Source organism: Saccopteryx bilineata, chromosome 1, assembly GCF_036850765.1.
Source record: "Saccopteryx bilineata isolate mSacBil1 chromosome 1, mSacBil1_pri_phased_curated, whole genome shotgun sequence".
Lineage (NCBI taxonomy): Eukaryota > Metazoa > Chordata > Mammalia > Chiroptera > Emballonuridae > Saccopteryx > Saccopteryx bilineata.
In genome coordinates this window covers 353174484-353200005 of record NC_089490.1, presented here as the reverse complement: position 1 = coordinate 353200005, position 25522 = coordinate 353174484, and the positions used below count along the sequence as shown (strand labels likewise).

At 35.6% G+C, this 25522-nt stretch overlaps 1 protein-coding gene and 1 pseudogene across 1 annotated transcript in view; both read right to left on the bottom strand.

Moving 5' to 3' along the window:
* The window catches only part of LOC136318485 (olfactory receptor 2AG1-like), a 68619-nt gene that overhangs the window by 30014 nt on the left and 13083 nt on the right, over positions 1-25522 (bottom strand). The window lies entirely within an intron of this gene.
* On the bottom strand, positions 14148-20651 carry LOC136319642 (octanoyl-[acyl-carrier-protein]:protein N-octanoyltransferase LIPT2, mitochondrial-like; annotated as a pseudogene).

Sequence of the window (25522 nt, the reverse complement as noted above, 5' to 3'; positions counted from 1 at the left end):
TTGAGATAATTGTAGATTTACATGCAGTTTATCCGATTTTCCCCAATTGTAATATTTTGCCAGAGTAGTACAATATCATAAGGATATTGACATTGATACTGTCCATCCATTAATATTATTTAGATTATACCAATTTTAGTTACATTCATTTGTAATAGTAAGTATGTATTTAGTTCTGTTCAGTTTTATCACATGTAGTTTTGTGTATCCTCCTCAAAAAGGTTTCATCAAATGGATTCCTTATGTTGCCCTTTTATAACTACTCTCACCTTCATATGCCTGCCTTTTATCTCTGATTCTTAGAAACTACTTATATGTTCTCTATTTCTAAAGTTGTGTAGTTTCAGGGTGGTATATAAATGAAATTATATAGTATGCAACCTTTTAGGATTGGCTTTTCTCATTTAGACTAAGTCCCTAGAATCATTCTAAGTTGTTGCATATATCAATTTTTTATTCTTTTTGATGTTGAGTAATATGCCATGTTTTAAATATACCACATTCAGACTTTTCCAGCAGTGTATATTTCTATCAACAATGTAACAATGTATGAATGATCCAGTATCTTTACATCCTCACCAAATTTTGGTATTTTCACATTTTTTTTTCCATTCTCATACTTGTGCAGTGATAGTTCATTGTGATTTTAATTTGCATTTCCGTGATAGCGAATGATAAAATGTCCATGTCTTTTGCCCATTTTCTGATTGAATTGTTTACTGTTATTTTTTTAATGTTTAATATCAGGAGTTCTTCATTTAAACATTAGTCCTTTGTTTGCTATGTAATTTACAAATATTGTCTCCTAATCTGTAGTTTTATAATCTTCTTCACATAGGCTTCCATAGAACAAAGCTTTTCATTGTGATGAGATGCAATTTATCAATTTTTTCTTTTATGGACTGGGATTTAGGAGTCAACTCTAAGAATACTCTTTCTAGTCCTAGATTTTGAAGGTTTTTTCTAATTTTATTCTAAAATTTTTGTAGTTTTACAGATAGATTTTAGTCCATGATCTACTTTGAATTTATTTTTGTTTAATATGTGAGGTTTGAGGTAAGGTCTATTGTTTTGTTTATGGATGTCAAATTGTTCTGGCATTATTTGTTGAAAAGGGCTATCTTTACATTGAGTTTTTTTGGTCTCTTTTCCAAAAATCAGTTGAGTGTATCTGTATGGGCCTATTTCTGAACTCTTTATTCTATTTTATTGATCTATGGGTTTATTCCTCATCAATACCATACTGTCTTGATTATCATTGCTATATAACAGGAGTCGGGAAACTTTTTGGCTGAGAGAGCCATGAACGCCACATATTTTAAAATGTAATTCCGTGAGAGCCATACAATGACCCATGTATGTTAGGCATTATCCAATAAAAATTTGGTGTTGTCCCGGAAGACAGCTGTGATTGGCTCTAGCCACCCGCAGCCATGAACATGAGTGGTAGAAAATGAATGGATTGTAATACGTGAGAATGTTTTACATTTTTAAGGTTATTATTTTTTTATTAAAGATTTGTCTGAGAGCCAGATGAAGCCATCAAAAGAGCCACATCTGGCTCGCGAGCCATAGATTCCTGAACCCTGCTATATATATTATATTATATATAATAATATAATAATATAATATATTGAATATATATATTATTCTTTTTTATCAAGATGATTTAAGTGGCTCAATTTTCATATGAATATTATAGTGATCTTGTATATATCTATAAAAGCCTTGTCTGGGATTCTGATACGGATTTGCATTTGGGGGCTAGGAGTAATGATTTTCTACTATGTTACCTCTTCTGATCCATTAACAGATTATGTTCATTTAGTTATGTCTTCTTTTATTTCTTTCACCAGCATTTTTAAAAACTTAGCCTATGGCTCCTGTACATGTTTTTAAAGTGCATACTTTACTGTTTCAATTATATTTGCAATGATTGTATTATAAATTGTAGTTTTTCATTTAATTTTCCAAATATTTATTGTTATAGAGGTGCCATTGATTTGAGTATGTTGATCTTGTATTCTGTAACCATGTTGAACTCACCAGTGGTTATAGAATTTTTTTTTTGGTAGATTTCTTGGGATTTTGTATGTAAACAATTATATCTGAAAATGACAGTTTCATTTATTAATTTCCAAATATATATGGTTTTTATTTATTTTTCTTGCCTTATTGCAGTGGCTGAAACTTCCAGTTCTTTGTTGAAGGAAAGTAAGAAGACTGGACATTCCTTAGTTTTTTTTCAACCTTAGAAGGAAATATTTAATCTTTCATCATTAATTTCAATGTTAGTTGTAGAATATGTTCATGCTCTTAATCAACTTGTGGTTATTAAATACTTGGTAATAATTTGTATCATGAATAAGTGTTGAGTTTAGTCAAATGCTTTTTGTGTATAATTGATATGATCATACAATTTTTCCAAGTGATTTGATGAAATATATGTTGAAATCTCACATTGATCCATTCTTACATAACTGGAATAAATCCCATCTGGTTACAGTGTATAAATTTTTTCATGTTGTTGAATTCAGTTTGTTAATATTTTGTTAAAGATTTTTGTGTCTACATTCATGAAAAATGTAATTTCTTTTTTTAATATTGTTTATTTTTGGTATCAATGTAATACTGGTTTCATAAAATGAGTTAGGAAATGTTGCCTCTTTTCAGTATACTTTTTTAATACTTTATCTCTTATTTTATCTCTAATATTGGGGATTTATACACTTTTTATTTTGTCACTGTTCTAGAAGTCTATTAATTTTATTCTTTTGAAGGATCAGTTTTTTGTTCCATTGACTTTTCCTATTGTATTTCTTATTTCAATTTAATTAGTTTCTGCTCTTATCTATATTATTTTCTATCTCATGCTGGGTTGAGTTTATTTTGCTCTTCTTTTTCAACTTTTTTTGTTCCATTAAAAATCAGATTATTGATTGGCCTTTCTTTTCATTATAATGTAAACATTTAGTGCTGTAAATTTTCCTCACTGGTTTAGGCTGCATTCACATATATTAGTATGTTGTATTTTCATTTTGTTATTTTTATATACTTATAAAGATTTCCCTTGAGATTTCCTCTTCGACTAATGGCTTATTTAGATATGTGTTGTGTAATTTCCATGTGTTTAGATATTGTCCTGCAATCTTTTTATTATTGCTTTCTATTTAGATTGTATTTTTGTCAGAAAATACTCTATAATTTCAGTTCTTTTCAATTTATTGAGGGTTCTTTTATGGCCAAGGTTATGGTATATCTTTGTGAAATTTTCATGACCAGTTAAAAAAAAAAGTGTATTCTCCTGTTTTCAGGTAAAATATTTTATATATGTCAATGAAATATTTTTGACTTATTAAATTCTTCAAGTCTTCTATATACCTGCTAGTTTTCTATCTAGTATTTCTTTCAGTTACTAACAAGAAAGCGTTGAAGTCCTTAACTATAATTGTGTATTGGTCTGTTATTCCTTTCAGTTTTTCAGATTTTTCTTCATGTAGTTTTAAACTTTGTTTAGTGCAGATATTTAGAATTACTATATCTTAGTGATGTATTAATACTTGTATCATTGTGGTATGTCCCTCTTTGTTTCTATTATTTATCTTTACTCTGAAGTCTATTTTATCAGATATTTCTATATTACTCTTTTTTATTGCTTGTGTAGAATATCTTGTTTCATCCTTTATTTTCAATCCATCACTTTAAAAATAACAGAGTTTCTTCTTAACAGTATATATTTAGTTATGTTTTTAAACCTATACTGCTAATTTCTGTCATATTTTGGTATACTTAGACAATTTATATTTTATATAATTATTGTTATACTAGATCTTCAATTCACCATTTTGTTATCTCTTTGTTTCATCTGATTGTCATTACACTTTTTATTTTTTCTTGCCTTCCTCTGGATTATGTAAATAGTCTTTAAGATTCAGATTTGATTTACCTATACAACTTCGAGGTGCATCTCTTTATACATTGTTTATAGGCATTGCTCTGGGTATTACAATATACCTATATTACATCACTGTAGTACCATTTTATCACTTTAAATAAAATATGTAAATCTTACTTCAATTTAGATCTTTCCTACTTCAAAATGTCATTGTCTTGGCTCTGGCTGGTTGGCTCAGCGGTAGAGCATCGGCCCAGCATGTGGAAGTCCCAGGTTCAATTCCTGGCCAGGGCACACAGGAGAAGCGCCCATCTGCTTCTCCACCCTTCCCCCTCTGCTTTCTCTTTATCTCTCTCTTCCCCTCCCACGAAGCCAATACTCCTTTCGAGCAAAGTTGGCCTGGGTGCTGAAGATGGCTCCATGGCCTCTGCCTCAGGTGCTAGAATGGCTCTAATTGCAGCAAAGCAACGCCCCAGATGAGCAAAGCATTGCCCCCTAGTGGGCATGCCAGGTGGATCCAGGTTGGGCACATACAGGAGTCTGTCTGTCTGCCTCCCCCTCTCCCCTGGCTTCTCACTTTGGAAAAATACAAAAAAAAAAAGTCATTGTCTTGAGCATTACATGGCATTATAATTTTTATTTAAATCATTAAATATAATTTATAAAATTTATGAGAAAAAGCATTCTCTATTGTATATACCATACCATTAGTTTCTCTCTTTCCAATGTTTTTTCATTCTTCCTGAGACTCTACGATTCCATTTTTTAAGATTTCTTTTCAGTTGAATAACTTTTTAAACTATTGCTTAAGAGTACTTCTGTTAGTAGAAAATTCTCTATGTTTTCTTCCATCTGACAATGTCTTTATTTCCCCTTCATTCTTGAAAGATACTTTTGCCAAGTATACGATTAGTAGACAGTACTTTTTCAGCACTCAGAATATGTTTTGCTACATTTTCTTGTTTCAGAAGAAAACCTACTTTTACTCTAATTTGTGCTCCCTTACAAACAATTTATTTTTCAACTCTGTCTGATTTCAGAATTTTTTTATCTTTAATTATCAGAAATGTAGTTATTGTGTCCTAATATATTTCTGTGGATTTTATTAACTCCTTATATCTGTAGGTTCTTTTGTCTTTTGACAGTTTTGGGGACTTTTTCAGCCATTATTTCTTTGAATAATATTTCAGTCTCTCTCTCTTTCTCCTTTTCTTCTGGGACTCTTGATGCAAATTTTGGATCTTTTATTATTGACCCTTATGTACGTGAGACCATGGTAATTTTTTACTAGTCTATTTTCCTTTTTTTGTTTGTTTTATGTAAAGTATATTGATCTCTCCTTAAGTTAGGTGGTTCTATCTTCTGTTATCTCCCCTCTACAACTGACCAATTCAGTGAGTATTTTATTTCTGTTATTGTATTTTTTAAATTGTACAATTTCCATTTGGTTCTTTTTTAATAATTTATAATTCCTGGTTGATATTTTCTATTATTTGTCCCAAGAGATTTGTTTTTTATTTTATTTTTTATTTTATTCATTTTTAGAGAGGAGAGAGAGAGGCAGAGAGGGAGAGAGAGGAGAGAGAGACAGAGAGAGAGAAGGGGGGGAGGAGCTGGAAGCATCAACTCCCACATGTGCCTTGACCAGGCAAGTCCAGGGTCCAGGCAAGTCCAGGGTTTCGAACCAGTGACCTCAGCATTTCCAGGTTGACACTTTATCCACTGCACCACCACAGGTCAGGCCTGTCCCAAGAGATTTGTATAATTTATTGTTAAAGCATTTTTTGGTAACTAATTGAAAATTCTTGTCATTCAATTTCAACTTCTGATTTATCTCAGTGTTGGCATCAGTGATTGTCAATTTTTATTATTTAAAATTTTTTTCATTGATTTGACAGAGAGAGAGAAAGTAAGAGTGAGAGAGAGAAAGAGGGGAAGGGAAAGAGAAAGAGAGAGAGAAATATCAACTCATTGTTTTACTTAGTTACTCCATTAAGTTGTGTACTCATTGATTGTTTCTTATACTTGCCCTGACTAGGGATCAGACCCATGACATGCTGAGTTGACACTTTATCTATTGAGCCACCTGGCAAGGGCCTCATTTTTTATTCTAATTGAGATTTTTCTTTGTTCTTAGTGTGCTCAGTGATTTCTTTATTTTTATTATTGCATCATGGTCATTTGGTTTATGATATCAGGAGCCAACCCCTATATCCTCTTTAAATATTCTCTTTATTAGGCATTAAGCTTATTTAAGATTGTCATAGAAGTATCTGCCCACTTCTGTGGACTGTAGTTCTAATTACAGTTTAATTGTCAGAGCATTTTTTATATTAATTGGTTCTTATCCATCTACTTGGTACCTGTGGGCTCCTATTGGCCCCTTCTAGTGTGGTCTGAGGGAGTGTAAGGGATTAACCAGGTCAGTCCATAGAGTGTCTCTTAACGGGTGATAGGAGTCTCAAAATACCTTTGTAGATGGCTACTGAGCACATGCAGAAAGCCAGATGAATTTTACTGGGATGGGAGAAAGTATAGAAATGTGGGCATTTAGTACTAATGTAGGGAAAGAAAACAGTAACTAGTCAGTACGCAATTTGGCTTTGCAGAATAAGTTAAGGCTTACAATCTTAACAATTTCATCCAAAAATAAAATAAGAAGTGTGGAGAAGGTGTATCCAGAGAAAAGTTCTGAGAATCACTAGCATGACTGGCAGAAGGTATTTCTCTCCTGAAGCCAATCAGTATAGACTGCAGAAGATGATTGCTTCTTTAGATGGAAGATATCAGTTTAAGACTTTAAGGAACATTAAAACACAAAGAAAAATGATACTAAATAAACCCATTATCAACCCAAAAGAAATAAAGATCTGCAATTTGCCTAATAAGGAAGTCAAAATAGTTTTAAGAAGCTTAGTAAACTAGAAGATAACACAGAATGAAAATTCAATGTAATCAGCAAAACTATACATGAATAAAATAAAAAGTTTAACAGAGATACAGAAATTATAACAAGAACTAAATAGAAATTCTGAAGCTGAGGAATTCAATGAATGAAAAAAAAATGCAATAGAGAGCACCAACAGCCAACTTTATCAATCAGAAAAATAGTCTGAATTTAAAAAAGAGATCATTTGGAGTAATTTAGTCAAAGAAAAATGAAGGAAAAATAAACAAAGAAAAAGAGTGAAGGAAGCCTTCATGAATTATGGGATACCACTAAAGAAACAATCTATGCATTATTGGAAGCCTAGAAATGGAAGAGAAGAAGAAAGAAGCAGAAACCTTCTTTAAAGCAATAATACCTAAGAACTTCCAAGTATGAGAACTTTACATATCCAAACTCATGACACTTATTATCCCCAAAAGTTTCAACTCCAAAATATCTTCTCCAATGCATGTTATAATAAAATTGTCTAAAATTAAAGACAAAGAGAGAATTGTAAAGCAGCAAAAGAAAAAACTTCCTCGCATATAAGGAAACTTCCATAAGGCTATCAATGCATTTCTCAGAAAAATAAAAGGCAGGAGAGAATGAGATAATATGTTAAAAGCACAGTGATACCTTGGTTTTCATTGATAATCCATCTGAAAACAATTAGCGAAATCTAAAACTATTGAAAACCGAGGCAATTATTTCCGTATGAATCAATGTAAATCCAATTAATTTGTTCTAGACACTGCAAAATATATACCAAAAACACATTTTATAGAGAATAAATGTAGTGTCTAATACTAAAAACAATAAGAAATTAGTATAAAATAAATATAAAAGACTAATGTAAAGAATAAATGAACATTTAACATGGCATTTACCTTTCTGAAGACTCTTCTTGGCAAATGGAAGACGGCAAGGAAGGGAGAGAGAGGTGCAGATACTATATACGCAGTAATCACTTACATGTAATTGTAGTATTAGCACTCACAATCAATTTTAAAAAGCACAAAAACACTGGAATGCAATGGAATTGTTTGGCTAGATGCACGGGGTGATGCTCACACAATGAGAAACAACACCACACTGAACAGGGGAACACATGAGTCGCCTTTTGTTTTTGCAAAATTAGCAGCGAGTTCACGTGGGCATGCTGACAAAACCTGAGGCAACCAACAAAAACCAAGACAAATTTTTAGCGGAAAAAATCAAAAATCAAAACCAATGATAACCAAAGTCAACAAAAACCAAGGTATTACTGTACTAAAAAAACAAAACAAACCAAAACCCTGCACTTAAGGAAACTTGACCCACCAAAATTATCCTTCATGAATGAAGGAATGAAGGAGACATACTTTTCCAGACAAACAATAGCTAATGTATCCATTTAACCTGTCTTATCAGAAATGCTAAAATAAATCTTCAGGTTGAAAGGAAAGAACAGTAAATTAGTAACATGAAAATATGAAATACTGGTAAAGGTAAATATACAGTTAAATTCAGAAAACTTTTATATTGTAATATGGTGGTATGTTAGTTTTAGTATAAAGGTTAAAGAACAAAAGCATTAAAATAAATAGAGCTAAAATAAGTTATTAATGAATTCACAATATAAAAAGATGTATATTGTGATATCAAAAACATAAAATGTGCAGAGGGTATAACAGTAAAGTTTTTGTGGACAAAGTTGTTATTAGCTTAAAATAAACTGTTGTTATATATATCTCTTGTGGCAACCACAGAGCAAAAACCTACAGTAAATTCACAAAAGATAAAGATAAGAGAATCAGATTCATGCTCCTGATAATATCAGAGTAATGATGGCATGAGAAATACCCTTGATTTTTTTCCCCTTGAAATTTCAACAAATTGAATAACTATACTGCAGCAAAGAAACACCAGCTGGGCTCACTGGCAAGCCTGAAAGATCAGCACACTGAATGAACTAAAGGTGGGAAAGATTGAGAAGGTGCAGAAGATACAATACACTCGGATCAGCTCCAGAGTGGAGAGAGTCCTGAATTGTCTAAATTTTTGTCAGGTGGGCAGAGCATCACCCTCCGGTAGGCATGCCAGGTGGATCCCAGTTGGGCACATGAAAAAAAAAAATTCTCCATGAAGCCATAGGCATGGTCAAAAGAAGCAAAAGAGGTCTTTCAGGAGTCTATCACCTACTCATGCAATTTGCTTGTGCTCTCCAGACCTCCTTGGCCCTGGTGTGGTAGATATTATTATATTTATTTTTAATTAAATGTATTGGGGGCAACATTGGTAATTAAGACATAAGTTTCAACTATACAATTCTATGATACATCATCCATAAATTTCATTGTGTGCCCATCATCCAAAGTCAAATCTTCCATCATCATAAATTGATATTTAAAAAAATATTTGTTCTTATTTTCCTTCCTTTCTAGCTTGCATGATTGTCCTATAATTAATAATCAAGTTTTCTAAGATACTAAGGGACCAGTGTGTTTGGTGCCAATAGCATCATCATGATAATAGCTAATTTTTTTTGAAAGTTTGGTATGTGCCAGAACTATTCTAAGTGTTTCACATACAGTAACTTAGGTCATCCTTTACATAATTCTATGAATTCTATTAATTTTGTATCATTATTATTATATTATACATATAATAAAGTTTATATACATACAATGAAGGAAGGTAAACTAACATACCTGAGGTCACACAACTAGGAAATAGAGAAATTGAACTTAAAATCAAACAGTGCGGCCTGACCAGGAGGTGGTGCAGTGGATATAGCATTGGATTGGGATGTGAAAGACCCAGGGTTGCAACCCCGAGGTTGTATAGGCTTGAGTACAGGTTCACCAACTTAAGTGTGAGATGGCTGGCTTGAGCATGGGATCATAGACATGACTCCATGGTCGCAGGATTGAGTCCAAAGGTTGTTGGCTTGAAGCCCAAGGTCACTCACTGGCTTAAGCCCAAGGTCACTGGCTTGAGCAAGGGGTCATTTGGTCTGCTGTAGCCCCTCCCCCCCGGTGAAGGCACATATGAGAAAGCAATCAATGAACAACTAAAGTGCTGCAACAAAGAATTAATGTTTCTCATCTCTCTCCCTTCCTGTCTGTCTGTCTGTATCTCTCTCTCTCTCTCACTCTTTCTCTGTCAAAAATAAATAAATAAATAAATAAATAAATAAATAAATAAAATTTTATATATTTTTTAAAAATCAAAAACAAAACCAAACAGTCTGATTTCAGGACTCATCCATGTCAACAACACAACTCTATTCTTCAATTCTCTTTATTTTTAAAAAAATTTTATTTAGAAAATTAATTTAATGGGGTGACATTGATCAATTAGAGTACATAGATTCAGAGAAAACATCTCCAGATTATTTTAATATTTCATTATGTTGTAAACCCATCACCCAACATCAAATTTTCCTCCGTCACCTTTTATTTGGTTTTCTTTATGCTTCTTCCCCACCTTCTCCCTCTCCTCCCTTCCCCTCCCCTGGTAACCACCACACTCTTATCCATGTCCATGAGTCTCAATTTTGTGTCCCACCTATGTATAGAATTATACAATTCTTAGTTTTTACTGATTTACTTATTTCACTCAGTATAATGTTATCAAGGTCCATCTATGTTGTCATAAATGATCCTTCGTCATCATTTCTTGTGGCTGAGAAGCATTCCATAGTATATATGTACCACATCTTATTTATCCAATCATCTATTGAAGGACTTTTTAGTTGTTTCCATGTCTTGGCCACTGTGAACAATGCTGCGATGAACATGGGGGTGCATGTATCTTTATGTACCAATGTTTTTGAGTTTTGGGAGTAGATACCCAGTAGAGGAATTGCTGTGTCATATGGTAATTCTACTCTTAATTTTTTGAGGAACCACCATACTTTCTTCCATAATAGTTGTACTATGTTACATTCCTACCAACAGTGAATGAAGGTTCCGTTTTCCCCACAGCCTCTCCAACACTTGTTCAATCCTCTTTCATCTCCTATGCCCATCGCCCAGTTTTTTAGTGAGAAATATTTAAATTCAGTCTATATTTTGGAAGTAGAGTGAATAAAGTTAATAATAAATTAATAGGTTTTGAATGATAAAGAGCAAATATGAGTCTGCAGGAATTTCAAAGATTTGGTATTTGGAATTAAAATTGTAAAATTGGCACAGTTATTTGTCATAACAATATCTAGGATATGAACTTGTGAGAGGGTGGCTGAAGTAGAATGGAAAAAAAGTATTTAGTGTCAAGTAGGTCAAATAACTGAGAAACTGAAATTTATTGCTTTTGCATATAGTTGTTAGAATTTATAAAGTGATGAGAGAAACAGCATTGGGAAATAATATTGCATGTCATTTGCTGAAGTCATCAAAAATAAGTAAGTGGGTTGAAGAAAAAAGTGGGTGTGGTTATACAATTAAAACAGGGTGATAAGTGGTACATTAATCACTCATTAAATAAGCATTTATAGATATGAATAATAAGTGCTAGAGTCTATGCTGAGTGCTGCGAATTTAAAAAGAATTTGTCAATGTCACTGACATCAAGGAGCTCATGACTTCACAGAAAAGGTATTGGCGTTAGTATTTTTTTCAATGTATTCTTCTTGAGTGATTGTTTTCTTTTCTCTTAAAATAATTGAATATGTTGTTAGAATAATATAAGGAGAAATGATGATGATTTAAGATGGGAATTCAGCAATAATGGTGGAAAAAGGATATGGAATTATTTTAAATGTTTAGCATTAACAGTAGGTCTTATATATTAATTGGTTATGGAGTGTGAGGAAAAGGTTTAGTATGACACCTATTTTGGAATAGATGTTTATGCCATTAGTGATTTTAGATAAAATTTCAAGTTTAAAGTGGGCAGTAAGGTTGGGGCAAAGTTTTCAATGTTGAACATATTCTGTTTAGAAATGCCTCTGAATAGCCTTGTGCTGATATATAGTAGGAAAATGTTTACTTTGCATGAAGTTCCTGAAAATAGCCTGGGCTAGAGGTAAGAATTTGAGAATTACAAGAATAGCAGTAAAAACCTAAAATGTCTATAAAAGCACTATGGGAAAACGTGTGGTCCAAGCAATATGAGAAAATCAATGTTTCAAGGTACATATGTAAAAATTTGGTAGCGGGAAAATAGAGATGGGAGAAGAAACAGTGGAACACAATATCTTACAAAACAAAGCAAACAAACAGAAAGGAAAACAAGACAGAACTCCTAGGAAGGAAGAACAACTGAAATGTCTGATATGATTATTTCTTAAGCATATATTAGGCACACATTAAGATATTAATATATATATTGTGGACTCAAAAAATTGAGGCACTAACCTTCTGCCCTTATATAGTCTATCAAGAGTGATAGACAGACTGGATAAAGAAGATGTGGTACATATACACTATGGAATACTACTCAGCCATAAGAAATGATGACATCGGATCATTTACAGCAAAATGGTGGGATCTTGATAACATTACTCGGAGTGACATAAGTAAATCAGAAAAAAACAGGAACTACATGATTCCATACATTGGTGGGACATAAAAACGAGACCAAGAGACATGGACAAGAGTGTGGTGGTTACCAGGGGTGGGGGGAGGGAGGACGCAGGAAGGAAGGAGGGAGAGGGGAAGGGGAGGGGGAAGGGCACAAAGAAAACTAGATAGAGGGTGACGGAGGACAATCTGACTCTGGGCGATGGGTATGCAACATAATTGAATGACAAGATAACATGGACATGTTTTCCTTAAATATATGTACCCTAATTTATTGATGTCACCCTATTAACATTAATAAAAATTTATTAAAAATTAAAAAAAGAGTGATAGATAGCTATATCATAATTATGATTAAGACTACTATGGACAAATGAATAAGATTGAAAAGTATCAGAGAAAGAGCTCATTTTTATTTATGTATTCACCCATTTGCTCAAGAAACATACTTACCACTTACTATATAATAGGTACTACATTAGAGACTGTAAATACAAAGACTGATAAGAGAACAATTGGGGGAAAATGTAATTAACCAAGATCATCATAATTGTCATATAATAACGTACATCAATAAATATATATATTTTAAAAAACAGTGGAGTACAAAGGAGGGCAAGGTTAGTTTTCCTAAGTGCCAGTGAAGGGTCAAATGTAGATCCATACTCTAGTGATGCCCATCTTAGAATCTACTTCACCGACATATGAATTGTCTAATACCCTTCAGCAGATTCTGACTTCCATGGACAATGGGACCCAGGCTTAGGAGAATCTTTGGAAATAATTACAATTTAAACGATCTGGGTCCTCAGATCTACTATTCCTGTTTTAGATAAACCTGTATAGAAATATGCAGTGAGAGCCCTATTTTACACAGAAAGTTCAGGTCAGAGCTAGGGCTTTCACACAGGTCTCCTAATGTTTAATCAAATCATTTCCTTTCCTTTCTGCTTTATCCAGCCTTATATCTACTGAATTAGTCTGACATTGCTTATAACTGTAATTTGGTTCCTGTGTCACCTTCTGTGACCTGATCTCTCAAATATTCATATCACAAAGATATCAAGAATAAATACCAAGAGAAAAAGAGAACTGTGTTCCCTGGTTTCTTGTCAGGCATAGATACTTCTGTTGGGAAAGAAGAGAACAAACTTCATTGTGAAGGCTGAACAGAGGAGAGTATGTTCACCTGATGTCAATTTTAAGACTTAACCCTTACAAAATAAAAAAAAGATCAGAAGGCTGCTCTTTTGAAGATGAAGAAGAACAAAATCAATAGGAATAGGAGAAGCAGGAAAAGAAAGAGGAGGAGGACAAGGAGGAGGAGAAATGATAGCTAATACTTATGGTTTGGTGAGCCAGGCACTGTTCTATTCTAAACATTTTACGTGTACTTACTCATTAGTCATCACAATGACCCTAGGACATGGTTACTATTATTATTCCTATTCTACTGAAGACAGGTTGAGTAACATGGCCTAAGACACACAACTGACAAATGGGTGGCTAGCTGTAGAATCTCATAGGCTCTCCAATTCTTCTTTTTTTCTTCTTTTATTGCAGAAAGAACCACATCACATCACCTTAACCTGGGATATACAGAGACATGATTCCTACACAATAAAAGGAACTGGAAGCCCAGTATTGGCCAACTGAATAGAGTACTGAGAAATGAAATAATGGAGAAATGACACTCTAAGAAATGGAAATGGTATCACTAGTAGGGCTAAAGCATATACTTAAATAGCATGTGTAGTGCTTCTCATGTTTTCACTTCTGTATCTGAGGTAGGTGGGGAAGATACAGATAAACCAGGTTACATACATATGAAAACAAGAGCTCTTGATTTTCCCATAGTCTCATGGTGAATGAGTGACAGGGCTAAATCTAGAATCCGGGTTTCGTTACTCCAAGTCAGGCTTGGTGCTTTCCAGATGGGACCTCTCAGCTGTGATAACATGAACGCCTTTTGGTTGGAACTTTCATCTGAGATCAAGGTGCACTTATAGGTCTCCTTTAGGACTCAAGGAAATGTGGTATTACTTCATCCACAGTGACGTGCCTCGGGAGCTCCTTACTCAGGGAGGTGACGCCTGTCTCAACCAGGCCACAGGGCACAATGCGCTCAAACCACAAGAGGTGTGTAGAAGAGTTCAGAGCCTGGCCGTGGGACGTGACGTCCAGTTCACAGCGGACTCCAAAAGCGCAGATCTTGCGCTCGCCCAGCCATATCCTGGTGTAGGGCGGCGGCCGTACATCTGGAGCATGATGCATGCCTCCAGGGTCGGAAAGTGGGTGCGCAGGCGGAGGCCCAGGCTCCGTAGGTCAACTACGGGGTGGCAAAGCAGCTGGGCCGGCTCATGGGAGATGTGCACCTAGGCCCCCTAGGGCCGCCGCGCAGCCCGGCCACGTGTACAGGCCCCGCGGGTTCGCAGAGCAGGAGCGCATGCGCCTCATCTTCGTCAGGGAATTGGTGCTTGGCTCTGCCTGCAGCACCCGCACCAGCGCTCCTGCAGTGCCTGTAGCTGGGCATACATATGGCCACGGACCCAGCCGCAGGAACCTTACACTGCAAGTCTTTGGATAATCGTTTTATATTTCTCTTTTCTCCTTGCTTATGGTTCCAATATTGTTTTTTATGGTTCCAATATTTAAAATATAGTTGTTAAACTCAGAATTACCCTGTGTATTTTAGTCCTTATGCTTGCTTCATCATCTTTTCCTTTCTTGAAGGATCAATATATAACATGCATGGATTAAACAATGAATAAATAGTCTTTGATCATTTTGAGTGAGAAACCTTCCAATTTTGCAGGGACAGTAAAAATGGTCTCATACAAGAAACTAGTTTGAGCACCTAAGGTCAGTTTATCACCTTACTATCAGAATCAGTCTCTGAGTTTTCTTTCTGGACTACACTTAAAAAATTTATCACTTAGATGGATGACTGTGCAGTACTGATAAGAGTGGAGAGTGTTTGGGAAAACCATAACAGTTTGTCAATGTCTTCTTCCGTGTTAGGTGATAAATTCTTCTGAAGTTCTCCATCTTCATTATTGGGTTAAGTGCTATTTATACATGCAATAATAAGTGAACTGTTCTTTCTCCTTTTAAAAAGTTCACAGTCTATTGAGTGAAACAGGCAAGTAAATCAAATTGTAATAAAAATCAAGTATGTGTAAGTGAGATGACAGAATCTGCTACAAGTGCTCAGGGCAGGAACATATAGTATATGACAGAACAAATCCAGTTAACATAGAGGTAGAGAGCTCAAGGATATCTCAAAGGGAAAATAAATCTGAAATGGAATTATCCAGGGATCAGTAAGTTGCTTTGTATTATGAATTGTTGCATTCAAGGTAGTTTCACAACAGATTCCTTCTTAATATTTAGTGAATTGAAATGTCAAGCCATACAGAGAAAGGTAAATTATAATAAGATGGCTATATGGAAGACTGGAACACTGTGTAATTAGGAACCCAGTGATGGGGCATTATTATTAGAAAAAAGAAAAAAATGGGGAGGAGAATGAGGAACCTAAGATAAGTTGTTTAAGTGACACTGTTTTCTGACTAATGAACAGTTTGTGGTTTGAAGAGTTTGAGCTTAAAGTCCCAACTTTATAGTCACATTGTGGTTCATTTTTTAAATTTTATTTACTTGTATGTCTTATTTCATTCATAAATATTTCTCATGTTTCAGATAAATTAAGGCAGTTAAATGAAGTAAATCAAATACAATATGATCAGAAAATGATAAATATAATAAAATAATTAAAAACATGAATGAATAACTTTATTAAAAATATATTAAGCATATAAAATACAATATATGAATAAGAAGTATTTTATACTTAGGAATAGTATGTACATATATGCATACCTATACAAATATATATGCACATACATACATATACATGTATTCATATACACATTATAAATTCAGGAAACAATTTTTGAAGATAAAATAAACAAAATTGTCTACTCTCCAATTGATCTAATACTTATTTCCATCTGTGCATTACCTTCCTTACCCACTCCTCTTTGTATCCTCCTTTTATCTCTTTTCTACTTTTCTTTTTTTTTTTTGCATTTTTCTGAGGCTGGAAACAGGGAGAGACAGTCAGACAGACTCCCGAATGCGCCCGACTGGGATCCACCCGGCACGCCCACCAGGGGGCGACGCTCTGCCCACCAGGGGGCGATGCTCTGCCCATCCTGGGCGTCGCCATGTTGCTACCAGAGCCACTCTAGCGCCTGAGGCAGAGGCCACAGAGCCATCCCCAGCGCCCGGGCCATCTTTGCTCCAATGGAGCCTTGGCTGCGGGAGGGGAAGAGAGAGACAGAGAGGAAGGCGCAGCGGAGGGTTGGAGAAGCAAATGGGCGCTTCTCCTGTGTGCCCTGGCCGGGGATTGAACCCGGGTCCTCCGCACGCTAGGCTTTTCTTAACAGTAAATTCAACCTGAGGAGCAAAAGAAAAGGGTATTCCTGCCTTGAAGGGATGAGCGCAAAAGGTTGAGATTAGATTCTTCTCTGTTAATAATATCTCATTGAGTGAGTGTCTATACTTTCCCTAAGTTTTAAATATAAAGTAAATTTGTTCACAAATGAGTTTTCTAGCACACTTTTAAAAAATACTGGCGTAATAAAAGTTCACTTTGCAAAGACCCGGGAATTTGAGTTTACTATGATTCTGTGTAAAACAAATGCTGAATGAGATTGTTGGGAGGTCAAAGTTGACATAAAGATACAATATTAACAGCCTAGTATATAAAACAAGAAAAGTGATAGTCTGGCATTCTTTTAGAATATCCATTCATCTCAGGTACCTGCTTAATAATGGCTATCACTCTCTGATGAATTTGAAAGTCAATCCTTATGGGGAAGAATAGGATGGAAATATAAAAATACTTTATTTGTTATGGTTGAGTTGGGACCAAGTCAGTAGAGCATACTAGAAGGGAAGTAATAAAGCTCTGTAGAATTGAATTAATATACCATAGACACTAGAAAATGTTGTCGAATCATGGCCAGTGCTTTTGACAATAGACCGCTGACATCAGAGGAATTTGATTGTTGGTCAAATAAGTTTGTAAATATGATATATATGTTTGCTCGCTTATAGTTTGCATTAGGTGTAGGGGACTGTGGGGGATAGGCTGTAAGCAGGCAGGGGCTTTATAGCCAAGACTTAGTTTTAAGACCAAGCCTTTCGGCCTGACCTGTGGTGGCGCAGTGGATAAAGCGTTGACCTGGAAATGCTGAGGTCGCCGGTTCAAAACCCTGGGCTTGTACGGTCAAGGCACATATGGGAGTTGAAGCTTCCTGCTCCTCCCCCCCTTCTGTCTGTCTGTCTGTCTCTCTCTCCTCTAAAATGAATAAATAAATAATAATTAAAAAAAAAAAAAAGACCAAGCCTTTCCTACTCTTTTTGATGTAGGGTGGTGCACTCTCATGAGGAATTCCATTATGCCTCAGATAAGTGACTTTGTATCAGAGACTTCCTTGTTTGTATATTGGATTAAAGGTTTTGAGTCTACACTATAAAGTGGGGCAGACTGGGAGCTTGCTCTCTCTCGGTTCCTGAGATTAGCATTAGAGAAGAGTGATTACGTTCTAGGAGGAGCCCATGCTAGAGGAGAGCAGAGTAAGGCTATGTGGAGGAGAGAAGAAGCAGTCAAGATGGCAGAGTGCTGAAAGAGAAGCCAGTTAGTGCAGTTTGTGACAAGGAAGGAGATGGGAAACCGAGGTAAATAAATCTGGTGAGCTAGAAACCTTTGATTCTAGAAAACTCAGATAAGTCAGTAGCTTTGTGAGCACTGAATGAGTAGATTTTGGAGCCCAGTATGTTTTTACCTTGCCCGCCAAGTGCAAGCTAGGATTAAAGGTAATGGCCCACCAGTTCTTGGCTCCATTGTTTCTTTGCTGACTGTCCGAATCTAATGAGAACCTGCATGGGCCAAGTGGCTGAGATGGTGGCCGCGGCTACTGGCTTTACAGTGATTAAGTAATGGTTTGCAGATGGACAAATGCTGAAACTCTGTTGCCCAGAATAAACTCAGATATGAAAGCAATTTGTTGCATGCTTAATAATAAAAATAAATAAATAAAGTTTGGTGCTTGATTTTTCTAACCCTTTCAGTGACAAGCACCATTTAAACATTGAGTGATTGCCCTGGCCAGTTGGCTTAGTGGTAGAGCATCAGTGACCATCTGCTTCTCCACCCTTCCCAGTTTCTTCTCTTTATCTCTCTCTTCCCCTCCTGTAGGAAAAGCTGCATTGGAGCATGTTGGGCCTGGGCACTGACGATGGCTCCATGGCCTCACCTCAGGCGCTAGAATGGCTCTGGTTGCAACAGAGCAATGCCTTAGATAGAGCATCGTCCCTTAGTATGCTTGCCCCGTGGACCCGTTCGGGCGCATGCAGGAGTCTGTCTCTCTGCCTCCCCACTTCTCACTTAAGAAAAAAACAAATTGGGTGGTTAAATAAACTTGTTTAGTAATGAGTTCCTGATTATATTTTTAAAAGCATAAATAAACCCAAATACTATTATCTAGAGAAAAAAAGAAACCTTTCTTTTCTTGCAGATTGTATAGGTATAACTTTGGTCTTTATCTAAAACCAAGTAACAAAAAAAATAGGAAAAGTATTCAGCATGAAACTAGAAGGAAATATAGTCAGTTTGCAAAGATATGTGGTAATAAGAATGAGGGAAAAAAGTTAACATTATCAAAACAATGTTTGTGCCCACAAGGCCTGACCAATGGAAGTGTGAAAGCCAAAGTTAATGTGAATAAATTTAGTAAACTTGTCTTTGGAGAAAAGTATAATCAAACCAGTTGTTAGGTTGTTCTCCATACAAGGTTTACTGGTTAGAAAATCAAATTGTCTAAGGGTTGAAAACCTCAAACATGATCCCCTCAACCTTAAGTAGCTGAGCAGGACATTGCTGCACAATATCTACTGGCAAATTGCCCTTTCATATAAATCTCTGTTTTTGCCCTTGTTTTAGGTGTATCTGTCAAAAGGTCACTTATCAAACCTTAGGCATTATGGGCTAAAGCAAATGACTCATAAAAATTTCAGAAACCAAAAAGGAACCAAATAGAGACATAGACCAAGCCAAGAGACTTAAAAAGAAGCAGGATTTTATCTTAAAAGCAGAGACACAACCTCTACCTGGAAAAATACTTTTAATGGCTGAATTTTTTGTCTCAAAACATTATTTTCATTCTGAGTGGCAGTGTGCCCCATCTGATTGCTCTAGTGTATCTCAGAATCAACCTGAGGTACTTGTTTAAAATGCATTTTTATCTACTCTATTCATTGTAATTCTGATTTCAGGATTTCTGGAGTAGGGTGTGTATATCTGCCCACAGTTAGAAATTATACAACAGACATTCTTGAGATGGTTGATCCTCAGAATATGCAAGAACCTGGAAAAATATCTTTAATGTATGAATTACTTGCTTCTTAGCCTTTTCCCTTTTGAATAGCATTGTGCCCAATCTGAAACTTTGAGTGTAACTTAGAATCATGAGAGGTACGTGATAAAAATTTCTCCACTTTATTCATTAAGATTCTGATTTCTGAAGAAGAGTGTGCATGTCTGCCTACAATTTCAAATAATAAAACAGACTTTCATGAAATGGCTAATTCTCAGAGTAAGCGGAGTTTTGCTGTAGGACTCACAAAATTGAGGAACTAATTTCCTGTTAAATAGTAGATGAAGCCATTTTCAATGATTATGAGTATAAAAATGACTTTAAGGCCTGACCTGCAGTGGTGCAGTGGATAAGGCGTCGACCTGGAATGCTGAGGTTGCTGGTTCAAAACCATGGGCTTCCTTGGTCAAGGCACGTATGGAAGTTGATGCCTCCTGCTCCTCCCCCTCTCCTCTCTCTCTCTTTCTTTCTCCTCTCTCTCTAAAAATGAATTAATAAAATATAAAAAAATGACTAAAATGGCAGAGCAGTCATTATGTAGCTAAGGAAGGTGAACTTTGATTGAACACTGTTGTCAAACTATGATGGGAACAGTTCATGTGATATTGAAATCTTCCATAGATCAGTAATGAATAAGGGAATGATTTCCAAGGTTCTATACCAAAGGTCTTTGGTATGGGAATCTGCTGACAACATGATTTTTCAAGAGGTGAAAACATAGAGTTCTTGGCCCACCTATCATTTGTATTAAACAAAAATCAAACGATGTAGTTAGAAAAATCATAACCAACCTGTTGAGGTACAGTGGATAAAGCGTTGACCTGGAATGCTGAAGGCACTGGTTGAAAGTAGGAGTTTACCTGGTCACGGCACATCGGAGAAGCAACTACTATGAGTTGATGCTTCCCACTCCTCTATATCTCCCTCCAACTCTCTCTTCTCTCTCTAGAAATCAATAAATAAAATCTTAAAAAAAAATCTTATGTGGACACCACAAAGGTCTTGAAAAATATAATTATATACTTCCTATAGATAGACCCATTCCTCTCAAGTTATAATGTGTTAATTTTCTCTCTCTTCTTTCTTCTTTTTCTCTTTTTATCCCCCTTCTCTTAAACTTGTAATCTCTGAAACTGTTCTATCCAAAATGGTAGTCACTAGTCATGTGTGAATTTAAGGAAAAAAAAGAATGTAAAAAAAATATATATTTTTTTTGTATTTTTCTGAAGCTGGAAACGGCGAGAGACAGTCAGACTCCCGCATGCGCCCGACTGGGATTCTCCCGGCACGCCCACCAAGGGCGACACTCTGCCCACCAGGGGGCGATGCTCTGCCCCTCCGGGCATCGCTCTGCCGTGACCAGAGCCACTCTAGCACCTGGGGCAGAGGCCAAGGAGCCATCCCCAGCACCCGGGCCATCTTTGCTCCAATGGAGCCTTGGCTGCGGGAGGGGAAGAGAGAGACAGAGAGGAAGGGGGGGTGGAGAAGCAAATGGGCACTTCTCCTATGTGCCCTGGCGGGGAATCGAACCCGGGTCCCCTGCATGCCAGGCCGACGCTCTACTGCTGAGCCAACCGGCCAGGGCCAGAATGTAAAATATTTTATAAATATTTTTGTACTTGTCCATGTGGAAATTATATTTGTAATATATAATAACTTATAAATGTTATATATGGGTAAAATAATATTAAAATTTCACATATTTCATTTTATATTTTTTATGTGTCTAGTAGAAAACTTTAAATTATACATATGACTTGCATTACATTTCTATGAGAAAATATGGCTTTAAAGTGTCTAGTCTGAGGAGTAAGAAAGAAAATTAACTACTATAAAGAGAGTTGAACAAGGGGATTCAGCTCCCAGAAATAACTAAAGGAAAGCATTACTCTGGAAGGAGTGGATTTACTCTACAAAGATTAAGTAAAGAAAATGTGGCTTCATTAAAAAATAAGTTAAATTGGCTCTGGCCTGTTGGCTCAGTGGTAGAGCGTCGACCCAGTGTGTGGATGTTCCTAGTTCTATTCCCGGTCAGGGCACACAGGAGAAGTGCCCATCTGCTTCTGCACCCTTCCCCCTTTCCCTTCTATCTATCTCTTGCCCACCCACAGCCAAGGCTCCATTGGAGCAAGTTGGCCTGGGCGCTGAGGATGGCTCCATGGCATCCACCTCAGGTACTAGAATGGCTCCAGTTGCAATGGAGCAATGTTCCAGATGGGCAGAGCATAGCCCCCTAGTTGGATTTCTGAGTGAAACCCAATCAGGAGCACACAGGAGTCTGTCTCTCTGCCTCTCTGCCTCCCTGTTTCTCACTTCAGAAAAATACTTTAGAAAAATTAAGTTAAATTAAATGTAATTGTCTAAATAAAAAATAAGTTAAAAAACATTCTGTTAATTTTGATAAGGCAGACTGATAAAGACAAATACTGTATGATATAACTTATACATGGAATCTAAAAAAAGCCAACATTAAGAACTAGAGGGTCAAATGGTGGTTACAAGGACTTGGGAGTAGGAGAATAGGAGAGATGTTGCTTAAGGGTATAAATTTGCAACTAGTAGTAAAAAAGTCCTAGAAATATAATGCACATTATAGTGAATATAGACAATACTGTATTATAATCATCAAACTTGTTGAGAGAACAGATCTTAACTATCCCAAACATGAAAAAGAAATTATAATTATGTGGCGTCATAGTGGCAATCACTATCACCACAAGGCAATCATACTGCAATAATCAATTAGTCAAATTAACATAGTGCACCTTGTATTTATACAATGTTATATGTTAAATGTATTTCAATAATAAAAAGCATTAGTGGGAAGACAACTGTCTTAATAAAATTAATTTAAAAAATGCCCAGCATATTGAACATTCTATATATTTGAAATAATTAAAATTCTATTTGAAGCTACAATCAAAGCTAATTTGATTTTAAGCCAAAAACAACCACTCTTCTGTCAACAATGATTGCTAGGAAGGATGAATCTTCTCTGCGGTGCTCAAGAGATGCTCAGGTATGTAAGTCAGTGTCCTCAAAAAATGACACATTTAAAAGTGGGTCTAATTTTAAGAGATAGATAGATAACTTGGGATTATGTTAGGGAATTTAGAGTATATAGGATAAATATTAAAAAAATAAGTTACAAATAGATATTTTACCCAGAAGTATAGAAGAAAATGAAGAAAAGATCAGTGTTCTGAAACAAACACTGCCTACCTAGCATTAGAGAAAGAATATGCAGTTGCCATAAGCAGCATGTTTATTGGCATGTTTGTCAATTAAGATCTTGTTTTGCACTCTTTCAATTACTGTAGCTTTAGCGGGTAGGAAAGAACTTTTATTTTCTTTTATTTCATAATTTGCTTGATAGTCCATATGCTTTCTGCCTCTCAGCTTGTGAAGTCTACTTTTTAAAATGCCACTACAGCCTGACCAGGTGGTTGCACAGTGGATAGAGTTTCGGACTGGGATGCGGAAGGACCCAGGTTCGAGACCCCGAGGTCGCCAGCTTGAGCGCGGTCTCATCTGGCTTGAGCAAAGAGCTCACCAGCTTAGACACAAGGTCGTTGGCTCCAGCAGGGGGTTACTCGGTCTGCTGAAGGCCCGCGGTCAAGGCACATGTGAGAAAGCAATCAATGAACAACTAAGAAGTCGCAACGAGAAACTGATGATTGATGCTTCTCATCTCTCTCCGTTCCTGTCTGTCTGTCCCTGTCTATCTCTGCCTCTATAAAAAAAAAAAATGCCACTACAGTTTTGATGACTATTACTTTGAATTTATAGTTTATTTAGCAAAAAATTAATATATTTAATTAAAAATATTAAATCTTTTAATTTAGGAACATGGCATATTCCTCTATTTCTTCAGTGTTATACACATGCTCTAACACACACATATCTTTTCCCCTTGTTATTGTAGAGTTAGTGGTACATTTATACCTAGATTTTACGGAGAAGGAGCTATGACACAAATGTAGCATAGTCTGTGCTCTCATGAAATTGTCATTTTGGAAGTTGGAGCCAGAAAGTAAGCACGTGATGTAAGGTATAAATAAGGAAATTTGACTTTCGTGATGGGCACACAGCACATTCAACAGTTCAAATGCTATAGAAATATTTACCTGAAACCTAAGTATTCTTATTGATCAATGTCATCTCATTAATTTTCTAAATAAAAATTAAAAAAACAAGAAAGTTTCACATAATGATTAGTGCAATGAAGAAAATAAAACAATGTGGCAATGTCCTTTGGTTTGGGTACATGCCACTTAAATTAGTAAAGTCTTTGAGAAGTTAAGATTTGTAAAATGGGATCTGAATGATAAGTAGTAAGCCAAGCAGATTTGACAGAAGAACACCACAGGTTAGCAGGAACAATTTGGACTGTGTGATGGACAGCAAGAAGGTCAATGGGGTTAGAGTGGAGTGAGTATAAGCGAGCACGGTTTCAAATATGGAGTAAAGGTAGGCAGGGGCAAGATCATGTGCACCCTTGTTGAAAAGTAACATGATCTAATTTATATTTATAAAAATCAATCTGTACACTAGGGAGAAAACATGTGGAGAAGAGTGCAGAGAGAATAACCAATTAGACTTGAGTTAACACTTGTAGAGGAAATCAAGAAATGTGCACATATTTGGAACGTATTGCATAGATAAAGCCAACAGGATTTCCATGTGGACAGTAATGAATAAAGAAAAAAATATTAATATTTATTTTTAGTTTGATCCATTGTGTGTGTGGTGGTTATTAATCTATCTGGAAAAGGAGGAGAGAAGAACAGATTAGCAGGAGATTGAATCAAGAGCAACAAAGAATTGATCCTTCTCATCTCTCCCTTTCTGTCTTTCCTTATCTGTTCCTCTCTCTGTCTCTCTCTCCCTCTGTCACACACACACAAAAAGAACAATCCAAGACTGGGTCCAGGAAGTATAATAGTGCACTGTGTCTGGAAGGCATGACTGAATATTCGGGGAAAAATGCCAAAGTTATAAATTAATGTATTAGTTGAATATATTCACAATCATATTACCAGAGAACACTTATGAAGTAGATAATTAAACCACGTATCTTGAGAAAGAATAAAGAAAGAAAGCTAGAACTAAATAGCCAAGAAATGCCACTTATTACTATATTTATGAGGATATAATATGATGAAAGAAATAGAAGAAATTAACAGAACAGGGAAGTATTATTTAAAATATCAATAGAAAAGGGGTAAGTTTGAAAACAAAGTTAAAACCTCACCACGTCAAGATAAATTAGAAAATTATATAAAACCTAAAAGCAAATTGTAAATTGACTAAGAAAAATAAAATAAATAAATTGTTATAAAAAGATAGAGTAGAAAATTATGTACAAACAGTAAAATCACTGAAAGAAAAAAAGAAAGATAAGATGAATAGATATTACAACACAAATATTTTTATTTATTTTATTTTCAAGACTTTATTTATTTAAGAGAGAAGAGAGAGAGAGAGAAAGAGAGAGAAAGAAGGGGGGGAGAAGCAAGAAGCATGAACTCCTATATGTGCTTGACTGGGCAAGTCAAGGTTTTGAAACAGCAACCTCAGCGTTCCAGGTCAAGGCTTTATTCACTGCGCAACCAAAGATCAGGCACAACACAAATATTTTTAATACCTCTTTGTCTAAAATTTTTAACCATGGCAATACTAAAAAGTCAAATAACAACAAATTTTGCAAAAAGTTATTACCATAAATATAACAATCAACATATGG